This window comes from Alosa sapidissima, chromosome 7 (genome assembly GCF_018492685.1).
Source record: "Alosa sapidissima isolate fAloSap1 chromosome 7, fAloSap1.pri, whole genome shotgun sequence".
NCBI classification, from domain to species: Eukaryota; Metazoa; Chordata; class Actinopteri; order Clupeiformes; family Clupeidae; genus Alosa; species Alosa sapidissima.
In genome coordinates, this window is record NC_055963.1 from 13,309,485 (window position 1) to 13,331,405 (window position 21,921).

At 44.5% G+C, this 21,921-nt stretch overlaps 1 protein-coding gene across 3 annotated transcripts in view; it reads right to left on the minus strand.

Moving 5' to 3' along the window:
* Positions 1 to 9,276, minus strand: part of LOC121713623 (probable G-protein coupled receptor 153) — a 33,109-nt gene extending 23,833 nt beyond the window's left edge. For 2 of the 3 annotated variants that reach the window (XM_042098328.1, XM_042098330.1), the window contains exon 1: positions 8,374 to 9,276. The gene's annotated coding sequence lies outside the window, so the exon portion shown is untranslated. The remainder of the gene's footprint in view (positions 1 to 8,373) is intronic. The other variant, XM_042098329.1, reaches the window with a different exon arrangement.
* Between the last annotated feature and the right edge of the window lie 12,645 nt (positions 9,277 to 21,921).

A 21,921-nucleotide genomic window follows, 5' to 3' on the forward strand; every position in this document is an offset into this window, starting at 1 on the left:
TAAACGGAGGTCTTTTTTCATTGTTTATCCTCCGTCTCTATACGTCTCTCTCTCTCTACATTTCCCTCTCACTTTAATCTCTCTCTCTCTCTCTCTCTCTCTCTCTCCCGGCACTTTCTACCGCAGGTAATCTGACATTTTCTTCAAGCTCTATATCCACAAAGCTCTTGTCCCAAAGCACGTTCCCCTTTAACTGACAACCTGTACGCTACATTGTGTTTGCTACAAAGCTACAGCTGCTCTCTTTGATGCCAGACATTCAATTACTAGGCTGTGTGAGGCCGGGGCCTTTAATGCTGCCACGTTACACACACATTAAACCCCCCCCCCCATTTACCAGTGGGTTGACCCCTTTATGATCTCATCTTATACTCATTCAAATTTCACAGGCATCTCCAAATCCAAACAAATCCGTTTGCAGGCCAAGCTGTCCCTATATTCACCATTTAAAATCCAATTTTCTCTCAGTCTCTCTCTCTCTTTCTCCCAGGCCTCATGTCCCTGTGGGCTTGCAATGCACATCGTTTGAACCCACCATCAAAATAACAAAATATGCAATTTTCCACCGACAGGGCCAAAACAATGAAACCTATTTAAAAGTCTAATACAAAAGAGCATTTCCTCTTGTGTACTCCACTTGCCACTCAGTCCCTTTCATCAGGCGGTCATTCCATTTAATCCCGTCACTAAGCGGACCTTGGACGGGATTTATAACGGCCATTATGGTAAAACGTCTGAATAAGGCAGCCGACGCTTGTCGTGGGCCACTTTTACACACGTAATCCTCAACATTAGAATTTAAATGAAGGCGCTGTGAAGGCGTTGCATATGGGGCTTCAATTAGCTGTCCACCCACTGCCTGCATGAGTAATGGATGGGTTTGCAAATCAGCGGTCTGCAAGACCCCTGTGCTAAAAGAGCATTGAGGGTGTCTGAGGGAAAGCTTGTGTTTTTTTGCGTGCCTTAATGTGGTATCATCGTTCTACCCTGCCGGTGCGGGATTCGGAGGTGGGGGCGCGATTGTTTATAGTAAACACAAACATCAAGAGATTATTAGACTGAGCGAGAGTATTGCACTGACTCACTGAGGTCATGAGGTGCGTTGGCCTACGTATGAGTGTGCCTGTGTGTTCAGCATGTCTTGAGTGTCACATGACAGGAGGTCAGGGCACCACAAGGCAAGAAATAGATGTGGGTGGGTGTGTGAGCCAAGGTCAGTCTCAGATGTGGCGATGACATACTCTACCAGAGGGGCCGAGAGAGAGAGAGAGAGAGACACAGAAGCTTTGACCCCCATCTGTAACCTTGATCAGTAATCCTACGGCTATGGATGGTCACGTTAAAGCCACACCATCTGCATCCATCCCTTGGGCTGACAGACCGGTGAAGGAGATGAATGGAGGGAGGCATCGATGGACAAATAAACAAGTGAAGGGGGATCATTAATCATGGAAACTTGTTTTCCACCGCCCATTAAAACAGTTATGCCCTACAATAAATGACCATCACCACCATCCTTAGCCTTAAGTGTTAAGTAATGTCCACACCGACTGATGATCTACTACTGTTTGATCTACAATCCTCTAGCTCTAGTTCTAGAGTCCAAGCATTGACAAGACAGTGCATCTGGACACCATCCAACTAAACAAAGGTCTTTTTTGTCAATTCCAGACAGTGCTTTAGCACACAGTGAACAGTGAGCTGGAACAAGCAGCCAACTCTCCTCTCTGAATGTCGGTTACTGTGCTTGGGGAGGCTGGGCAGAGGAGGTGTGATGTTGACCTACATCTCCCTTTGGTTTGGACAAGTTCAGGCGCGCTGCTCCCTTGCTGATGTGAGTGACGCATTCGCGTTGCCCGAGAGGCCGAGGTTTCAACGGCTGTCGCAAGCGATGAGGGCTGTGTGGAGAGGCAGCAGTGTCCCCGGCCAGTGCCAGCCTCAGCAACACACACACACACACACACACACATACGATATTCACATAAATACACAACACAATGACCCCCAAACAAAAACACACAGCTCTCTCACACACACACACACACACACACATGCACACATAGACATGCACACACAAACACAACAATCACACACACACAATCCACACATATATGATATTCACATAAATACACAACACAATGATCCCCAAACAAAAACACACAACTCTCTCTCTCTCACACACACACACACACACACACACACTTTTATAAATTTAGCACAGAGCTTGGGCTGTAAGTTCAAGAAGCTTATTATCGGAAAACACAAACACAATGATCCGTCATGGCTGTTTCATCTCAGCACTGACACGCTTGTTCACGATTTTGGCCAAACATGCGGGTGGAGACAGGAGCCCAGGGAGATGGAGTGGAGCACTTCGCCCATGTTTACAGCATCAAGTGCGCTTTCTAGAGGAAGGTACAAGGACCGTGATGACAGCTCTGATGAAGTCCACGGATCCACATAACCAAACATGAAGATGGCTGGATGCACACAAACATTCAGGCAGTATCTTCCCTGTACAAGAGCTGCATGTCCAAAAGAGATGCCCCACTTGAGATGAGTGATGGTCAACTTACTGGGGTTGACTGTAAGGTGAGATTAATATGCCATAAAATATGGTAAACAACAGGCCCATCTGTGTCACCGCAGTGCAGAAGTGCGCACACTGCGTGACTTAAACCATGTTTGGTAAGCAAAACCTCAAAGGAATCTCTTTGTAAATAGAGCAAACATTGTGCATTGGATATGCCAGGATCTTAATGAACAGCCCTCTTGGGGAATGTTAGAACTTCACTTCACTCAGTAACTGCTTTACCAACTGCTCCACCTCAACCTCTATTGTCAGAGGTTTTCACTCCCCTGAATTGTTTTGTAATCGTTAAACAGTACTGTACTGTATGATTACCATTGGCTCAGCGCTTTTGCACACCTCTTTTGGGACAGGTGCGTCGGAGAAAGTAAGGTCACCAGTAATGCGTGTTGAAGAGATCCCGCACATCGTCCTTTACGCATGCAAATACTTTATTATACTTCACACAACGTTTCGGTCACACAGACCGAATTCACCTGAGGGAGGTCTGTGTGACCGACACGTTGTGTGAAGTATAATAAAGTATTTGCATGCGTATAGGACAGTGTGCAGGATTTCTGATTACCATTGGCTACCATTAGCTTCTATTAGCAATGAAGGAGGGGTTTGCATGCAATTGTATGTGCTTGGGCAGTAGCCATTATTGACTTTCTGTAGCAACATCAATTAGGATACAGACTGAGAGTTTACAATAGAATGCAATCTCACAGTGGGTCATTCTGTACATTTCAGATGCATGGGACAGATCATCAGAAGTTCTGGTTGCATTCACACAGCACACTGAGAGTACTGTGTCACTTATTTTATGCATGACAGGTTAAAATCAAGGCCTGACAATGTCTTTAAGAGAACACAAACCACCAACAAATGCACAAATAGCAGTGCAATCCCTCTCCTGTTGGGAGGATGTGCTTACACACACACACACACACACACACACACAGGCTCTGACAACACACACAAACACCTCGGTGTGTCACTCTCACTCGGAGAATGTCAGGATGCAAGGACGTCTGAAACAGCTCAGGAGGAGAGACGGGGGTTGGGGGTTGGGGCGTAGATATTTCAGCTCCCCCCATTGTGAGTTTAACAGAGCACACAGTCTGCTGGGGAGGCGGAGAGTTGAGCAGAGGCTACAAATTACAGTGGTGTGCTGTTGAGTCATCGGCGAGGCGTTTATGTGCTACTCAAAGCAAGAGCAGGCAGAGAGAGAGACGAGAGGAAGAGAGAGAGAGAGAGAGATCAATTATGGGACATTTGTCAGTCGTCTGTCTGAGATTCGCCTATTTCCACACCTCCCCTTGCTGTAAATAATAGTAAGTATCGAAGAACTATGCTAATGCATGAAATGGTACAGCTGGCAGAGTGCAAGGTCGTCCACACAACACTTCTCATCTGAGGGCCAGAGGAGCTGGTGAATCATGCTGCGCAATTTAAGAACTAATCTCACAGTATGTGTGTGTGTGTGTGTGTGTGTGTGTGTGTGTGTAAGAGAGAGAGAGAGAGAGAGAATTAAAGAGAGAAAGAGGGTGATAAGAGACGAATATCCATAGGCCAAAGAAATCCAGGTAAATGTAGTGTGTGCACTGCAAAAGGCACGTTGGTAGATGACTTTGTGCTGCATCTGTTCTAGTGAAGGACAGAGAGATAGCTACAGAGAAAGAAGGTAGTGAGAGAGAGTTTAGCTAGAGAGAGAGAGAGTGAGAGAGAGAGAGAGAGAGGTTGACTACTCATCAACAAAATAATGTGTTATTGCCAATGAATCAATCAGGAAAAACAATTCAGTGTTTTGAAATGATAGTAATATCAGGATAAGGTAAAGTAAATCTGAATGACAACAACATGCCATAGCATTGTGACTTTAACCACAAAACCGCTCTTGTGGTCTTATTATTTTCCTAATGAAACTGTGTGCAACAATAAGGCAGTCAAATATGGTCAACTTTCCTGTCTGGACTGATAATATGTTTGTAATGTGCAGTGCACCCCTTGGCCACAGTAGTTCTCAGTAGATATGTTCATGTGGACTGCCCACTGTCTCAACCTGATGACAATTTCCTGGGAGCAGCAATAAAGAGTTTCAGTTCAATTTGCTCCATATTTGTGTTTGGACATGTTGCTGAGATACCTGAGGTGACACTACACTTCATTACATAGAACCTCACTTTATTAACACAGAACTAATACAGTATGGCACTGCATCCCATGACTACAAATTGATACAGTTTGTTAGCTGAAACTGGAAGCATTAGTATGGGTTATGCTTCCACTGTGATGGGCTATTTGAAGTGGGCACGTTTGTGTTACTGTAATCAGTTTGAATTTACCCACAGGCCAAAAAACTGATAATTTCTCAACGCTATGCAGTTTAATAAGTGAGCCTTTGATCTACTTCGCCCCACTGATGCCTGATAAAGACAACTTCATTTCCTCTCTGTGCATAAGTAGCGAGTGTCTGAAGGGGGGAAGGAGCTCTACGGCCGAGGCCTGCGTCTTCGTATCGGCTGCCTTGTCAATCACATCTCAGATTACGTTTAGCCATAAGTGGCGAGTGCCAACTGACCCTACCGTGAACTTGTCAAAACGTCTCACTCAGGGTGGCCATTTGAGGCTTTGTCCCCTGTGATGGATGACGTTGGTAGACTACATTATTGCATGCACCAGTCGATAATTCAATGATTGAATACTGACGCTGGGCTCTTATGGCCTGCTGTCCCAACCTGACCCTCCTGCTCGAGCATTCTGATGCCCCATCAACCATGCTTCTCTGAGGCGCCTCCTGTGAACTGACCACATAGGTGTGCACTGCTACGTTCCAGATACCACTGCGAGGACTTTTATTGCTTTGCTACCCGCTGCATAATTAAAGTTCTATTAAACTGTGGGTATCCCACGGCGACAGGCACCAAAGCTTCCACTGAGATCAGGGACTGGGGTGTGATGATTGGGACACTTGGACACTTGTAACAGAAAACACACCTTTGATGCAGCCAGGCTTCAAACAAACAAGATGGAAGTGGTGAGAGGATGAGATGGAGAGGGTGAGCTTGCAAAATTCTTCTGTAGTAACCGTGACTGGGGGAAATGGGGAATTAGGCCTGTCCTCATCCATATTTCAGTTTCTTTGTGCAGGAAAGAGAGAGAGTCTGGAAGTGTTTATGAGTGTTAGAGTGAGCGTGAGAGAAAAAGGGAAAGTGTGTGTGTGTGTGTGTGTGTGTGTGTGTGTGTGAGGGGGCAGAGAAAGAGAAAGCGTGAGGGTTGGTGTTGATGTGTGTAAGAGAGAACGAGCGAGAGAGAGAGGGTCTGTGTGTGTGAGAGAAGGAAAAGATGGAATGAGAGTCTAGAGAGGAGGAGATGGGTGCAGTTGTGCGCTGCTTGAGGCTCACAATCTTCCCTGCTGCCATCTCTCTGATAGATGACCTTTAATTTCACTGCATCCTCTTTTGTCGGAAAGCGCTGGAGAGCAGCTGGGTGTTTTCCCTAACCGACATACACAATTAGGAGGGAACAAGCTCCGCATTTATTTTTAATGATGCTCAAGAGATACTTCATCCAGCTATTAAGTTAAGTCACATGCCAGGGTCTCTCGTGTATATTTGCTGACAGCTCAGGCTGTGGATGAAGTCTCCACTACTAAGAGGTGCACTCATCTATAAACTAGCAGGTTTCAGCACACAGCACTTCACCCTGCTAGACAGGGAGCATCTACTGGACCCCTGTTTTGAGGTTGTGTAGGAAAACCCTTCACACATCCCCACCCTAAACAGATAAATAATCGCATTGTCTGACCAAGATCTCTGTTTTTCACTCTCACAGTGAGGTGTCCAAACATGCACCTCTCACTTGGTCCAGATGTCATGCTAAGAGTAATGTACATGGTCCTCAGTAGCCATAACTGCTGTTGCTTCAGACCTCGGCACATACTCTGGAGTGTGTGGAACATGGTGTTCGCCAAGACAGCCAAAAGAGGCAGGATTAGCTCTGGAATTGGATAACAGAAATCTGTCAGGTCCGGCCGAGCACACATTTTTCAATGAAGTGCCATGCTTTTGTACACAAGAGTTTTACACAAGATTTACATATTCCTAAACATTTCCTCCAGCAGAGCTTCTCCTCAGAGCCAGCCCAATAGGGCTGTTCAGTTCTGTGTGATGCTATAAGAACATTCTTTTCTTTCAAGCAGAATTGTCGCTACTAAAGTGAACAGCTCTATAGCAGCTAGCACCGTGTGTATATAGACTGTATTGAAGGGTCATGAAGGAAAATGCTTCTCATAGTCAGAGGCAGGAGAAACTAGATGGAGACGTGTGATAAATGTTGGGATAAACCTGGGACTGGACTTTATTATATGAATGTGTTCTCTATTCACCATATGTCATCACCTGTAGGTGGATGCGGAACTGATTTGGCACACTGATGACTGCAGCCTTCAACAAGCATCTGTGTGTGTGTGTGTGTGTGTCCAATCTGATCGTTGGAATTGTTGGTTTTACATTGATTGATCGGCTTAACTGTGTGAGTTTCTGTGGTTGAGCTAAAACAGCACGGTATTAACAGGCTTAATTCCCAGGAAGAACAAACTGATAAAAAATGACATACAATCTAACTAATCTCTATTCTCATTTTGATTAATGTATCTGTCAAATAGATTCTTCTCAATGTGGCTGTCACTTATGTGAAAGTCACATTTAGGCTATAAATGCTTCTGTTTCATGAAAATAGTAGCTGTGGTAGGCCTACCTACTGTATAAGGAACCTAATCATGTAGCTCACAACATTCAAAATGTTGACATTCTTCATAAGACAGTGATTCTCCATGTTCAGGGCCATAGCTGTTATTCTTGACTGGATAGTAGTATTTAAACTTGGTTTCCACAAAGTTCAGAGAGCAACACGTTGTCAATAGCAACACCATAACATGGAAGTAGGCCATGCCAGCTTCACTAGGCTACTCTACTTCTGTATTCAATCCAAATCATCAACAGCACACCAATCAATTTTCAAATGATTAGCCGACTGGTGGTGGCAGTTTTGCCACCAAGTGGGATCAAGCGGTCCATGATACAAGTTACACATTTTTGCTGTTTAGACACTCCTCCGACAGCCATGCGTTCCAGCTGAGCGCCTTTATAACAAATGGGTCGGATGAGAGAGAATAAGGAGAGAAAATTTGCTATTTTATTGGAGGCGTGGATAGCGTGAACATATCTAGCTTGTGAGCAATGGTTCATTAAAAAAAAAAAGCTCATTTAAATTTGAGAACTGGCGTTCATATGGGCAACTGGCGTGTAAAGCACTGAAAAATGAAAGACTAGAGACTTCCCTATTCTCAACAATTCTGTAATTCCATCAACACATTAATTATTTTTTGGCTACTTTGTGTTTACGTGCCCTTGTGTTAACTTCTTTCTCGTTCATGGAGCTACTGAGTGAAAAATACAGCCATTATTTGTGTGGGTGTTCCAAATCCCAACTCGAGGTTAGGCTACTGTGTACTTAATTGTTGACACCTGAGCGGCTGCGGAGCTGTCAATGAAATGAGCTCAGGGATAGAAGTGATTGAAAATAACCCGTCCCTGACATTTAAAACACAAAACCAATGTTCTTTTTATGGCCTGGCAGTGTCCCAAAAGGCACATCAAGCTGTGTCTGACCTTGTGCTCTGTAAAAACATGAACACCGCTTAGGCTACCATTCAAACCAAACCATAGGATACCATCAACTGCTATAACAAGCGAACGACTGCACAGGGCGAAAGCGAATGAAAAACATCAGCAGCCTACCTTCTTTGAGCGACAATCTCTTCAATGTACAGAATCACAAACAAACGGCGGTGCCTATTCCCCTTGTAATGTTTCGGTATTCAAAACTGTGGCGTGCAATCCTTACATTCCGACCTGTGAGATGGTATGCACGGCAAAGAACAGTCCGGAGCGAAACATATGTCACGCAAAATGGAAAATGGACAGGCAGGCTAAGAATGCTTAGAGTGGCGCCTAAAAAAGCACTTCCCGAACGTCTTTCATTTCGTTAGAGCGGAATCAGCTTTCGATCTCATTTGTTACCAATCCAGGGCGAATGGATGCAAAAAAACGCCGTGATTTAACACAGCATGCTCGTATTGCATTCTTAAACAAATGTCTACCGTATCCATACAGTTATCGCTCAACGAAGCAGAAACAGTGAATGAGAACGATCTCTTCGTCAAAGCACGTTTTCCATGTCGCTCCCGGGGTGGAGTTGCATTTCATTTAAATCACTTCACTTGTAAACACTGACATTTTTAGTTCTGATAGACAGTGGTTTTCTTTTGTAGAGAGCAATCTGCCATATGTTGTTGAATAAAAAATAAGTATATCCTGTAAAGTTAGCAAGTAGCCTCTCCAAAGCTGTTTTTCCTGAAAACTATTTTGAAAATGAAACTATGACTGCAACATCCTACACAAAAGCAAGAGAATGCGCTATAGGTATCCACACAAGGTCCAATAACGCACACAATAGACCACATCAGTGCGACTCGAATGGCGAGGCATCCCCTACACTGCGCACGGGGTGGTGATTGGCTGGAGACTTGTCAGCAATTGCTACCAACACACTCTCGGTTGAGGAGATGGGTCGGGCACAGTTCCGTCAGAGACGTGGGCCAAGCCACATAGAGACCCACATGCCCAGCGATACGAATACCCAGGCTGTGGTGAGGGATGACTAGGGCATGCGAGCGCTCCGTAAAGGGAGGGGTGGGTTGTGGGTAGAGGTGGAGGGCACCACTGGATCCTTATCAGTCGACTCACTGCGTTTGTCTTCAGTGGATGTTGTTGTTACAGCCTTTCACATGTCCTCGCTCGTTGACTTTATTGTGCTCTTACATAACATGCAAAGGGAGGACTTCTCCCCTTGATTTGCTTAATGCATGAATAAGTTCTCCCCCGGGGACTTTCTTGCACCCAGTGAAGAAAAACACAGTTGTAATTCAAGAGAAAGGCAACATGACACGTGGCTATGGAATTAAATAAAATCGACCGTCACATAAATCAAGTTACACAGCATTGTACACATATTGGAAAATATACACCTTCAATCCACAATAGTATAACACACATTTGTTTCGCATCATACACACCACTAACGCACTTCTGTGTACAATTTCACAGAAATTGAACATTATATTCTATAGTCTTTGCCATTCACATATCTCTTTGGCCAAGATGTCAATGCACTCTCGCTCTCTTTTGCGCGCGCACAGACACACAGACACACCTGCACCATCACATTCAATACGGCTCTCCATCCGCCTTTGAAGTTAACGGAGGATCACAGGACCAATCAACGCAACATTTAATATTCAGCAAGGCTTGCACAATGTGCAAATGTAAAAAACGTAGTCATGTCCCTCGGGCTAAGGCCAACCATCGATTTAGAAGAAATGAGTTCAGCTCAGTATAGCCAAAATATTTATTTGCTTTCTTTTCTTTTATTTCCAACAACGACCTGACATCAAAAGCACACCACATGGACTACCGTATTCACTGAAAATAAATATTTCACAAGAATACGTTTACTCGAATGTTGCTGCATATGCACACCACACCTGAAATTACTCTTTTGAAACATTCATTTCCATAGGTCCTGCAAGATACAACTAAATATCGTAAAACACCTACATGAACTTATTTGTTCTTTGTATGTATCAGTAAGGATGCAAATGCAGAGTGGGGGGGTTTTGCACGGTAAGCGAGGTGCAGACCAACATTATTTTCAATACGTTCCCTGCTGATGCTGGACGGCATGCATGCATGTGCATTACGTAAGCCCAGTGCTGTGTGCATGTGATGTTGAATGATTCGCATGGAAGCCAAGCAGCACTGTTTGAATGGATCTCGGCATCATTCACAGAAAACAGATCTGAATGTAAAAAATGAAAGTAAACTGAAGTCCCACATACAAATGGTCTGTTACTGTACGTAGCCTAAAAGGGTCATGTGAGATATGACATGCAAAATGTCAGTGAGTTGCAATAGGTTTTAAAATTATATTTTTAATCTCATGGTGACCACACATAGCCTAGCCCTAGATTAACTGCACTTTTTGCACAAAAACTAGAAGCAGTGGTAGATGTCTTACAGGGGCACTATACACTGTAAAATCCAATAAGTAAACCTTACTTAAAAAAACCATGGAAACCGATTGCCTTGAAAAATCAGACTAAAGTGGACTAGGATTCTAAAACTGAGCTTACAAGCAATTCCTTAGTGTAGTGTATTAACACTACAGCAAATTCCTCTTTAACCTACCTAGGTATTGCAAGTGAAGTGTACTTTAGTTTTCATTCATAAAACTCATGTTCTGAAGTTGAGGTAACTAATCAACCAATTCCTCATATCTGGAATATGTAGTAACAGTTACTTGAACAGCAAGTTAATCTTACTTGATGAAACCATGGAAACCGATTGCCTTCAATTCAGCAAGTAAATATTACTCATATACACAAGTTTGAATAAAAATAGGCTCTATTCTAAAATAATGACATTTACAACTGCATCAGGTACAAATACGGCTTTGAATTATTTATTATTCTTGTAAAAACAACAAAATTGTGTTGTTTTAATAAAAAAAAAAAACATCTTAAAATGTCTTAAATGGCACAATTTAGCTGTAGCAACAACCTACATCTACAAAAGGCCTGAAACTAAAATATACACACTTTAAGTATCTCAGTAGCCTGTACCAAATAAAAATCAACACAGTAGTCTAACGTAAATTAACACAATACATGAAAAATACTGTCTTCTTAAAGGGATATTCCACCATTTGGAGAATTACACTCATTTTCCACCTCTCCTTGAGTTAAACAATTGATTTTTACCTTTCTCCAGTTCATCCAGCCGTTCTCTGAGACTGGCGATACCACTTTTAGCTCCAGCCTAGCATAGATCATTGAATCGAATTAGTCCATTAGCATCTCGGCTGCTAGCATCACGTTTAAAAGTGACTAAGATTCCCGGTAATTTTCCTATTTAAAACTTGTCTCCTTTCAAGTAAGAAAGTGTAATAACACCAATGGAAAATCAAATGTAGAGATTTTCTAGGCTGATTTGACATGGAACTATACTCTCATTCAGGCGTAATAATCTAGTCACTAACCAATTCGTTTGCTGCAGCTCAACTTTGTTGCTGGAAGTTAGCCTACAGGGACTATTTTCAGGTGCTTCATGATATCATTGTGCTGCTGTGCCCATGGTGTTCCTTGATTATTACGCTGGAATGAGAGTATAGTTCCATGTCAAATCAGCCTAGAAAATCGCCACGTTTAATTTTCCGTTGGTCTTATTACACTTTCTAACTTGAAAGGAGACAAGTTTTAAATAGGAAAATTCCTGGAAATCTTAGTCACTTTTAAACGTGATAAGCTAATGGTCTAGTCAGATTCAATGATCTATGCTAGGATGGAGCTAAAACTAGTATCGCCAGACTCGGAGAACGCCTGGATGAACTGGAGAAAGGTAAAAATCAATTGTCCTCAAATGGTGGAATATCCCTTTAAACTTCTCTTAAAACTTAATCGGGCCACAAATTTATAGGGCCAAATTCTAAATGACTTACCACCAGACTTAAAGGGGAATTCCGGTATGATATTGACCTAAAGTGTGTTGAAACATGATGCAGAATGTGAACGTATGTCTCATAGCTCATCTCGTTTGTCCCCTGCACTCCGAAATCTGGCACTAGTTTGCCGATGCTACCAACAGCTTTTTCAATGGGGTTGCCTCGGCATCGGCCTAGCCATGCAAATAAATCACTGTTTCACAGCATTTACGAGGCTCAAAATATCTCCACACTTCATTGGTAGACTTCCGAGGGCCCTGACATTTAAAACGAGACATTGAGAACTTGGAAAAAGCACTGGTAGTTTATTTACAAGACGATTTATACAGACAGTACCTTAAGAAAGTTTACCGTTCGCAGCCATCTTGAATTTAGTCACGATAAGTCGAGCGACGAGTACGAATGAACAGGTATGATAAGGGATCAGATTCCAAAAATAATTCCGTGGAAATGCATGGATTCCAGTTTCTTCCAGTAGCAGCAACTGGAATCCATGCATTTCCACAGAATTGAGTTTACCAATGAAGTGTTTTTTTTTGCGCCTCGTAAATGGTGTAAAACTGTGATTTATTTGCATGGCTAGACCGATGCCGAGGCACCCCCATTGAAAAAGCCGTTGGTAGCATCGGCTAGCTAGCGCCAGATTTCGGAGTGCAGGGTACAAGCCGAAATGAGCTATGAGACATACGTTCACACTCGGCATCATGTTTCAACACACTTTAAGTCAATATCACACCAGAATTCTCCTTTTAGTTTGGAACCATATAAGCTCAAAAAATAGAAAACATCTCAGCAGAAGATTTTTAAGACTTTGCCATTTTGGTGGTAGCTTGTTCTAACCCAAACAAGATGCAGAGTGCCTCAGGCAAACTTTTGAGACCATCCATTACCAGCCTCCCCTCAATGATGATCAACCGGTGTGTCATCATCAATGACCGTCAGCAGCCCAAAGGAGACTTGTGCCCACACGTCCTCACCATCAGTAACCTGTAAAACAAATAGAAACACAAAGACAACAGTTAAATATATGACTGATTAGTTATTAGCGTCCAAACTGTACCTTGCTGAAATATAAAATGAATTAACGGTAATGCTGCTGCAAGTAATCCAAGCTTTGTGTTGATCTCTTGAGGATGTCATCAGCATGAAATGATACAAAAGATTTAGAAACATACAAGCAATTTTCAGCATTGTATTACATCCATGGAAATGACCACTTACCGTAAATGGTGTAAACCAGTGATTTATTTGCATGGCTAGGCCGATGCCCGAGGCACCCCCATCGGAAACCTGTTGGTAGCATCGGCTAATAGCGCCAGATTTCGGAGTGCAGGGGACAAGCCGAGATGAGCTATGAGACAAAAGTTCAAGGTATCATGTTTCAACACACTTTAGGTCAATATCATACAGAACTTCTCCTTTAAATGTTGAATACACACTAGTATGAAAATCACGGCCTTCATATGGGCATGGAATGTTAATTTCAAATGACTACACAGGTGTGAAAAAATCTGCTTCAGTGCAGGGCTCCCCATATGACTAAAAAGTGCATAAACAATCCATATGAAGACAAGTTATTGGTTGTTGCCGAATAAACCCGCCATGTCTTAGACGATAATGCTTAAATAACTGACCTCTTTTGTCTGCCGAAAAAATGCAATGCGTACATTTCCACTGCATGCTTACACTACCATCATCTTCTAAATTCGCAGCTAACCTTAACTTTGATTCTGTATTCACTACCTCCTGCTTTAAAATTCTAAATTAACTGCCAACTTTGAATTGGACAGTAATTTACTAGTAGTTAAAGTTACACATTAATTTATCCAACTGTTAATGCAAAACATCTGTGGTGTGGTGGGGGGAAGGGGGGCCATCGGTCTAACGTTAGCTCCTTCGAACCAAAAACATGCCTGGGCAAAATAAAAACAGTTCACCAACATGTATATCCTTACAGCTTACCAAAAAGTCTTCCGAAAGGAAAAGGTCTGATGTTTATTTTTTATCTTCTGAATGCTTTCAACAACGATTCTTCGGAAGAGCAAACTGAGAGGGCGAAAATTCAAATCACTCCAGCACAGTAACGTTAACGTCTTCCTTGCATGCTCCCACTTCTTCTTCTTCTTCTTCTTCCCTGCAGAAATACGCGCAAGGGCGCCTCCTAATGGTAGAAATGTGTCACTGTTGAGGTTACTTGTCTCAGACAAGTTGACCTCAGTCTTATTATGAAGTAACATGCTTTTTTCAACATGGAAGTAACTGTTACTTTACTCTAATCATTAAGATGCACACATTTGTTGCTGAAAGTAAAGTAAACAAGGTTAATGCAAGTTTACACAAGTGTTAGATTTTACAGTGTATTTATAATATAACAAATATATATAGTTTAGATTGGAGCCATAAGCCAGTTGATTTACATTGGAGTAATAGTATCATTAGGTAATTGCTATTCTATAATTCTATGAAGAACCCATCATTGCAGGTGGTTGCTTTATGTGTTTGCAATTGTTAAGCAATTATAATAACATAAATGTAATTATTATGCAGAAATGTACTGGTATTATTGTGTGTTTACTCTGGGATATGAATGAAGCTGTCAAATGGTGGAAAACTCTTTAACTTGGACACATAATGGTAAAAATGAGAGGTGTATTTTAGTTACCAAGGCAACTGTAGATGAATCAAAGTCTACAAATGAAAAGAATAGAAGCGATAACACACCACTGAAACACTAGTTCAATCAGGTTGGCAAGGTACCTCATTGAGTAGAATCCATCATTTGGATTTCTGAACATTCCACCATTCATGATGAGGTCTACATTGGAGCAGTAGTATCATTAGGTAATTGCTATCAAAAAATATACTGAGTACCAGTGTAGCCAGTAGTAGTGTCTGTAAATTGATTAATACTTCAAAGACATTGGAGTAGAGGTAACGTTTTACAGTAGGCTGCCTGAATAATGCATTTACATGTACGCATTTATTATGAGCTTTTGGACCTTTGTCTAGATGTGATAATAGCTGAAGTCAAGAGGCAATCGCGGAAGACTGTACGCACAAATTGTATGATGAAGACCCACTCTCCTGAGGATCTGAAGCTATCTGAATCAGTATCTTAGTAAGCTACATCATTTACACAGAGTAGTGGCACTCCCTAGCTCAGTATACATGCCAATCACATTAAAGACAGAGAGAGAGAGAGCTAGAAGAAAAATAACAAACCCTCGCCAACACGCAGCCAGGTGACCTGGAAGTAAATGCCGACAGAAGGCATGGCAGCCCACTCATCCTGTGCACTCCGGGCTGTGCCGCTCTCTCCTGTCTGCCTCTCTCTTGTTCTCCCAACTCTTGGGAAGAGAAGAGGGGGACTCACCCACACTGCACCCATCCACACTGGGCATACGCATGCCTAAATGAGAGAGGGGCCTACTGTAATTTATGACAACCACCAACACACACACACACACACACAGAGACACACACACACACAAACACAGACACACACACAGACAGACACACACACACATGCAATCTTGTGGCTGGCACACAAGTGGGTTGGTTGTCACCTTAGATGCGAGCAAGCGCATGCACTGCTGGGTGAAGGTTAATGACAGTGCAGGGTTGACATGCTGAACTGTGACACTCCCTACTGGGCTCAATGAGAGCAGATGCACACTCGCATCTCCTGAGCAAACAAAACTGCACTTCTGTTTAGACACATTGGCATGCACGTGTGACACTGAACATCATCACGATTGGATTAGATTTCTTCAGGCATACAGAATCAATAACATCTTCATGGCTGGACTAGAAAAAAAAAATGTTAAACAGATTTAAATGGTTCAAAGGATAGAAAGATATTTGCAAATCCAAACCAGACAAATCAGTGACAATAGAGTATGTCTCTATCACTAAAATAACAACCAAGAAATTCTATTTGCCTCTAAAGCCAATTCTCTAGTAGTATCGATAGGAGTCTCTGAGGTGATGTCATGCTTAGTGCTGCATGTGTGTAGCGTTCCCAGAAGAAATGAATGGTTCTGTGGCGCCACCCCTCCCCCTCTCCTCCCTTGGGAGACCGCTGAAGTTCATGAGGGGATAAAAATAGAAATGTTTTCTCTCATCATTTCTGCCTGAAATGTGCCGCTTTCGCCAATGTGAGGATGTTTGTTTACCCTGACTACCCTGTAAGGCTGCAGACCATTGCCATCTCTGAAAAACGTACTGTATGGTATTTTCGTAACAAAACATTTGTGAACATTGAGCCCATATCTACTGGAGTATAAATAAATATACTTTCAATATATATTTTCTAGAAAAGAATATAATAGGTATTTATTGTCATTGTCACAGGTACAACGGAATATAAAGTGCTTTGCCGTCAGTGCATCATTCATGAGTCTATAATTCATTTTCCCTGTATGAAGCCGTGCCATCTTTGTTATGTTAGTGGTGACTTGCTAAGCCATTTATACAAAGAAGTTAGTCACTGTAATATGAAGGCAAGTTTTTTAAAATGTAAAAAATCAGATATTAATTCCCTCCTACATGTCCATAGGCAAAATTACAGATATTCCTGTCAATAAAAATCTAGGGTAACACTTTACTTGACAGTATAGACATAAGAGTGACATGACACTGTCATGAACATATGACACTGTCATGACACATGAACATGAACTTGTTATGACAAAAACTGAATGTCACTTAATAACAGAAGCGTTATGTCATAAATGTTTATGACTTGTTTATGACACATTCATGACAGTGTCATGTCACTCTTATATTGATACTGTTTCACTAGTTCGCCCTTCTATATGATTGCTTCAGCTAGACTAGAATGTATGGGAGAAGTGCGTGTTTGGCAAGGTAGCTGTCCGTGGTCCTGGAGTGCCTGGAGCGGATATCGCGATAGAGCGATGACCGCTTGCACCCCCCTGTGTAAGGAGGATGAGTAACAGGGCAATTGGTGAAATGGAGGAGTAGGGGGAGGAGGGGGGATGATTTCGCGAACGTCGGAGCGTGTGACGTATGGAAAAGGAGGTCGGCTTAAATAGGCCTACCCTGCGGCGGCAGTGGGTGAGTTAATTGCTGTCAATCATCCCGAAGGCTCCACCCGAACTTTGTTTATAAAACATCATTTCACTAGTTCGCCCTTCTATATGATTGCTTCAGCTAGACTAGAATGTATGGGAGAAGTGCGTGTTTGGCAAGGTAGCTGTCCGTGGTCCTGGAGTGCCTGGAGCGGATATCGCGATAGAGCGATGACCGCTTGCACCCCAAAAGATCACAGAGAAAGGCCGCTACCAACTACATAAGTGCTTGCTGAGCGAGTCGTAAATCCGCTAGATTGGAGCGGATGTAAGACTGGTAGGCATCCGAGGACCAACGGCCCAGTATTTTAATTTGTTGCTCCGATAAGCCGTTGAGCGCAGCTGTTGTGGCAGCTCCTATCCTGAAGGAGTGTGCGGAGTAGCGATCCGCGGGAAAACCAGATTTGACTAGAATGGTTTTTAAGAGTGTCTGGAATCTGTGGCGAGTGATGGGTAGCCCTTCGTCTGACACGAAGGGCGGGCTAGTAGACGAAGCTTGCGCTGACCGATATGAGATGTAGTGAGATAGGTATTGGAAAGCTGAAGATCTGAGGCGGAGTTAAATGGATATGGAGTGTCCTTTTCGGGACTGATCGGTTTTACTCTGTTTGATGGTAAATCGAATGGTGTCTTGGTCTAGCTGCTCTAGATCTGCGATGCACAGGTGGACATCGGGAATGAAGAGAGACGAAGGGCATGTAAACTCGCTACATCTCAGCAGCCCAAAAAGGCCAGTAGAAACATAACGGAGATGGTGGAATCGGAATGCGGTGACATGAACCCTTTGCGAAGGGTAGCGAGGCAGGTGGCGAGAATGCTTGAGGTAATGGGAAGGCGGGAGTCTTGGGGGACTGGATGTTGCCTACGGATACCTTTAATTAACAAGCCTATCCTGGTGTCGGAGAAGGGGCATTCGGAGCCGTGGGGGCGTTTGTAGAAGAAATGAATGCCAGCTAGGTAGACTCTAATGGAAGAAACTTTGATCCCGAGTGAAGTGTGGGCGTAGGTGATAAATGATGATATGGTGACTGCATCGAAACTGGGAAATGGTAGTGAGTGCTTTGCGTGGAACTGTTTGAAGCACGACCAGGCAGTCCAGTAGGACTGCATGGTCCTGGGTGCGAGGGCTTGAAGGGCTAGGTCGGCCGTGATGGGCTGAAGATAGCTGAGGGGGTGGTTTATGGGAAGATGGTCTCCGAAAGGCTGGGGAGTGGAGTAGGGTACGGGTCCGCCTCTGGAGCCGAGCTTCTGAATCTCTGGAATTTAAGACGAGAGAGAGAGTCAGCAATTCCATTGTGGCAACCGGGGACGTGCGCGGCTCTTATAATAAGCTGGTAGCTGGCTGCTATCCAGATTAGACGCCTAATAAGAGGGGAAAGCGCAGGCGATTTTGAGCTCGAGTTATTAATGACGTGCACTACGGCTTCGTTGTCGTTGTGGATTATCACACTCTTGGAGGTCCACTCATTCCCCCAGGTAGGGCCGTGATGGCTACGGGGTAGAGTTCGAACACGGCTGACGATTCGTTTCCAGTGGTTAGCTCTCTGAACTCTAGTGGCCACGGGGATGCAAACCAGCGCCCTTTGAAAAAGCCTCCGAAGCCTGTTGAGGGGGCTGCGTCGGTGTACAACTGGAGCTCTTCTGGAGATGATTGGCAGTCGTCGTAGAACATGCACAGACCATTCCATTCGTCTAAACATCCTCCAGAGTTTGATATCGGCCAGACACTGGGCATCTAGAGATACGACGTCTTCGAGAGATGGGGTTGCTGAGCGCGGTTTAGGAGATGCGAGATGAAAGGGCTGCCCTGGGGAATGAGTTGACTAGTGGACACTCGACCGCGCCGTGACTGGGGCTATTGCAGAGGGGACGAGATGGCTTAAGTCCTAGGAAAACGCGGTTATGGAGCTCCATGTCGAGCGCGCCCCAGTAGGGGTTTTAGTTCCAGAGGCCGACTCTGGCAGCGCATTTTGCTGAAAACAGCCGGTGGTAGCCTACGTATGAAAATGAGCTCCACCGTAGGATACGGCTAGGCCGGCGATGATGGCCGGGTAGTCATTTAGCTTAGTCATCTGCGTCGACTGGAGAACACGAAACAGACGACTTCTGTGTAGTTGGCAAAAGCTATGGTGAACTCGGGAAATGACAGGGTTTTTTGATGCTGGGCCAGAATTTTTTAGAGAAAACCAGTTCGCCGCAAACTAGATCCCGGTTATGAGAGGGAATAGGAAGGGAGGGAAGAATGGTAGAAAGGTCTACGTCTGCACCTGACAAGATGAGGTTCCTGGTGGACGCTGTGACGGGTGGTGGTTCGAATGCTGCAGCGTGAGGAGGCGGTGGCAGGGCCTGTGCTGTGGCTAAAGAATAGTTTTGCTGCCGGAACGGGACGTCGTGGTCCGAAGCACTCGCGGAGTGCTGATGACCCGCTGCTGCGGGCTGGTCTAGCGCGGAGCCGGGGAAGAGATGGGAAGGGAGAAAAGGGGGGAGGGAGGGAGCGGTCGCTGACGCGACCGGAAGGGGAGCAACCTGGGACAGGGTCGTGGGACGGGGAAGGAAAGAGGGTTAGGGGGGAGTAGCGACGCTGTCGCTATCGGCGCCGACTAAGACCAGGCGCTCGCTAACTCATAAGAGAGATGGGGAGCTAGTGAGGTGACTCTTCGAGCTGACGCTTCGTGAGTTGAGGCGTGCTGTACAGACGTGGCTCCCGGGATGGAAAGGGGAGGGGGAGAGGGGGGAGGGAGGGAGCAGTCGTCGGAACGACTGGAGGTGGGGCAGGCCTGGACCGAGTCCTGGCTAGGGGAGGTGGATGGGGGAGGGAAAGAAGGAGTGGGGGGGGGGGGGGGGGGGGGGAGTAGCGACGCTGTCGCTACCGGGGCCGTCTGGAAAAGTGGGGCTGGACCCGGAAATACGGCGGAGATGCGGCGGGAATGGGCCTGAGCCGCTGACGTGGCAGTGGCTGTGGCTGAAGCAGCGGAATGATACGCTCTGAAGCGTGTGGTGCCGGAAAGTGCTGTCGGCGTGCCCGGTTCGCGAGGTGGCTGGTGGTGTGTGCTTCGTCCGGCTGAATGGCCGGCGGAAGGAACCGCGTCGGGATGCCAGAAGGAGCAGCTTGCTTCCTGGTCTGGGGAGGAAAACAAAGTGAGGGAGCGGGAGGGCGAAAAGACCGGGTTATCCGACTGCGTTAGAAGGCGGAGGAGATGGAACTTCCTATCCGACATGCGGCATCGCGATGCCGCGGGAATGGAGAGTGCTGCGGATGCGAGCCACTGTCCAGTGGGTAGGGTCAACGCCTTGCTGGCGCTGGGTGGATTTCCAGTTCCATGAGAGCTGTCTTGTCAATGCGAACGATACTCAGACTGAATGATTTCGCGAACGTCGGAGCGTGTGACGTATGGAAAAGGAGGTCGGCTTAAATAGGCCTACCCTGCGGCGGCAGTGGGTGAGTTAATTGCTGTCAATCATCCCGAAGGCTCCACCCGAACTTTGTTTATAAAACATCATCAAGTAAAGTGTAACCAAATCTAGTTTATTGAAATTTATTGAAGTTCACCGTGTGTTCAGTACAGGTAGCTGGCAATATTTAAAAAAGTAGTAAAGAGTTGCAATGTTTCCAGGGCTGGGCAGCCTGAAAAACAATAATATGGCCTTTATCTGACTCTTTCATCCAATGTAAGATAATATTATGCTATTGTATCACTATAATGCGTAACACTATTATGATTGATGAAGCTTCAAAGCTATAAGATTGTACATTTTATATTATTTCAATAATGCCCCAGAATGAATCAAGTACTTAGTTTTTCTTTGTATCCTAATCTCCTCTTACTGAATCCCATACCTCAGTATAGCCATAAATATCCTTGACATCATGCATCAATTTCAGTAGTCATGGCAGAGCTGATTGCTGTGATTGCTCTACGTGTATGGTGATTTGTGAATGGCGGTTGATGGATGAGCTGTCCATTTAGTTGCACTGAGGATGCGCATGGCCAATAAATCTGTCAGAGCCCAGTCTCCTTGGCCAGCACTGCCCTCCTCCAGAGTCCTCTCTCCCTCTGTCCCAAGTTTTTAGGTCGCTAAGGACATGCGGCCTCATTAAATAAGGGAAAGGTCTTGGGGTTAGACATTGTGTCCTCTCCAGTACCTACCTTATTCAGTATTTCATGTGTACATACAGTACACACATTGTCACACACAAACATATTCTCTCTCTCTTAAGCACATCATGCACACACAAATACACACCCACATGCATACACAACGCATCTTTCTGCTCACTGTCTGAATTTATGATGGGCATCAATCCCATTTGTCATCTCATCTCTCAGAGGGGAATCCCGAGCATTATCAATCATGAAAGTGAGTGAGTGTGTGAGTAAGTGAAAGAGAGAGAGAGAGATATATGGAGAAAGAGAAAGAGGGAGGGATAGAGTGAGAGCAAGGCGACGTAGAGAAAGAATGAGAGAGTTGAGTCATATGTCCTGAGGGTCGGACTGGCTCAACAGTGAAAAGATGAGTATTGGAGAGTGGATGGCCTCTTTGATAAAGCCAGCAAAGAGCCCATGGCACAGCTCGACAGTAAGGGGGAAAAAAGACACAGACCCACTTGAGTGGAGGAAAAAGGGACTGGTGACA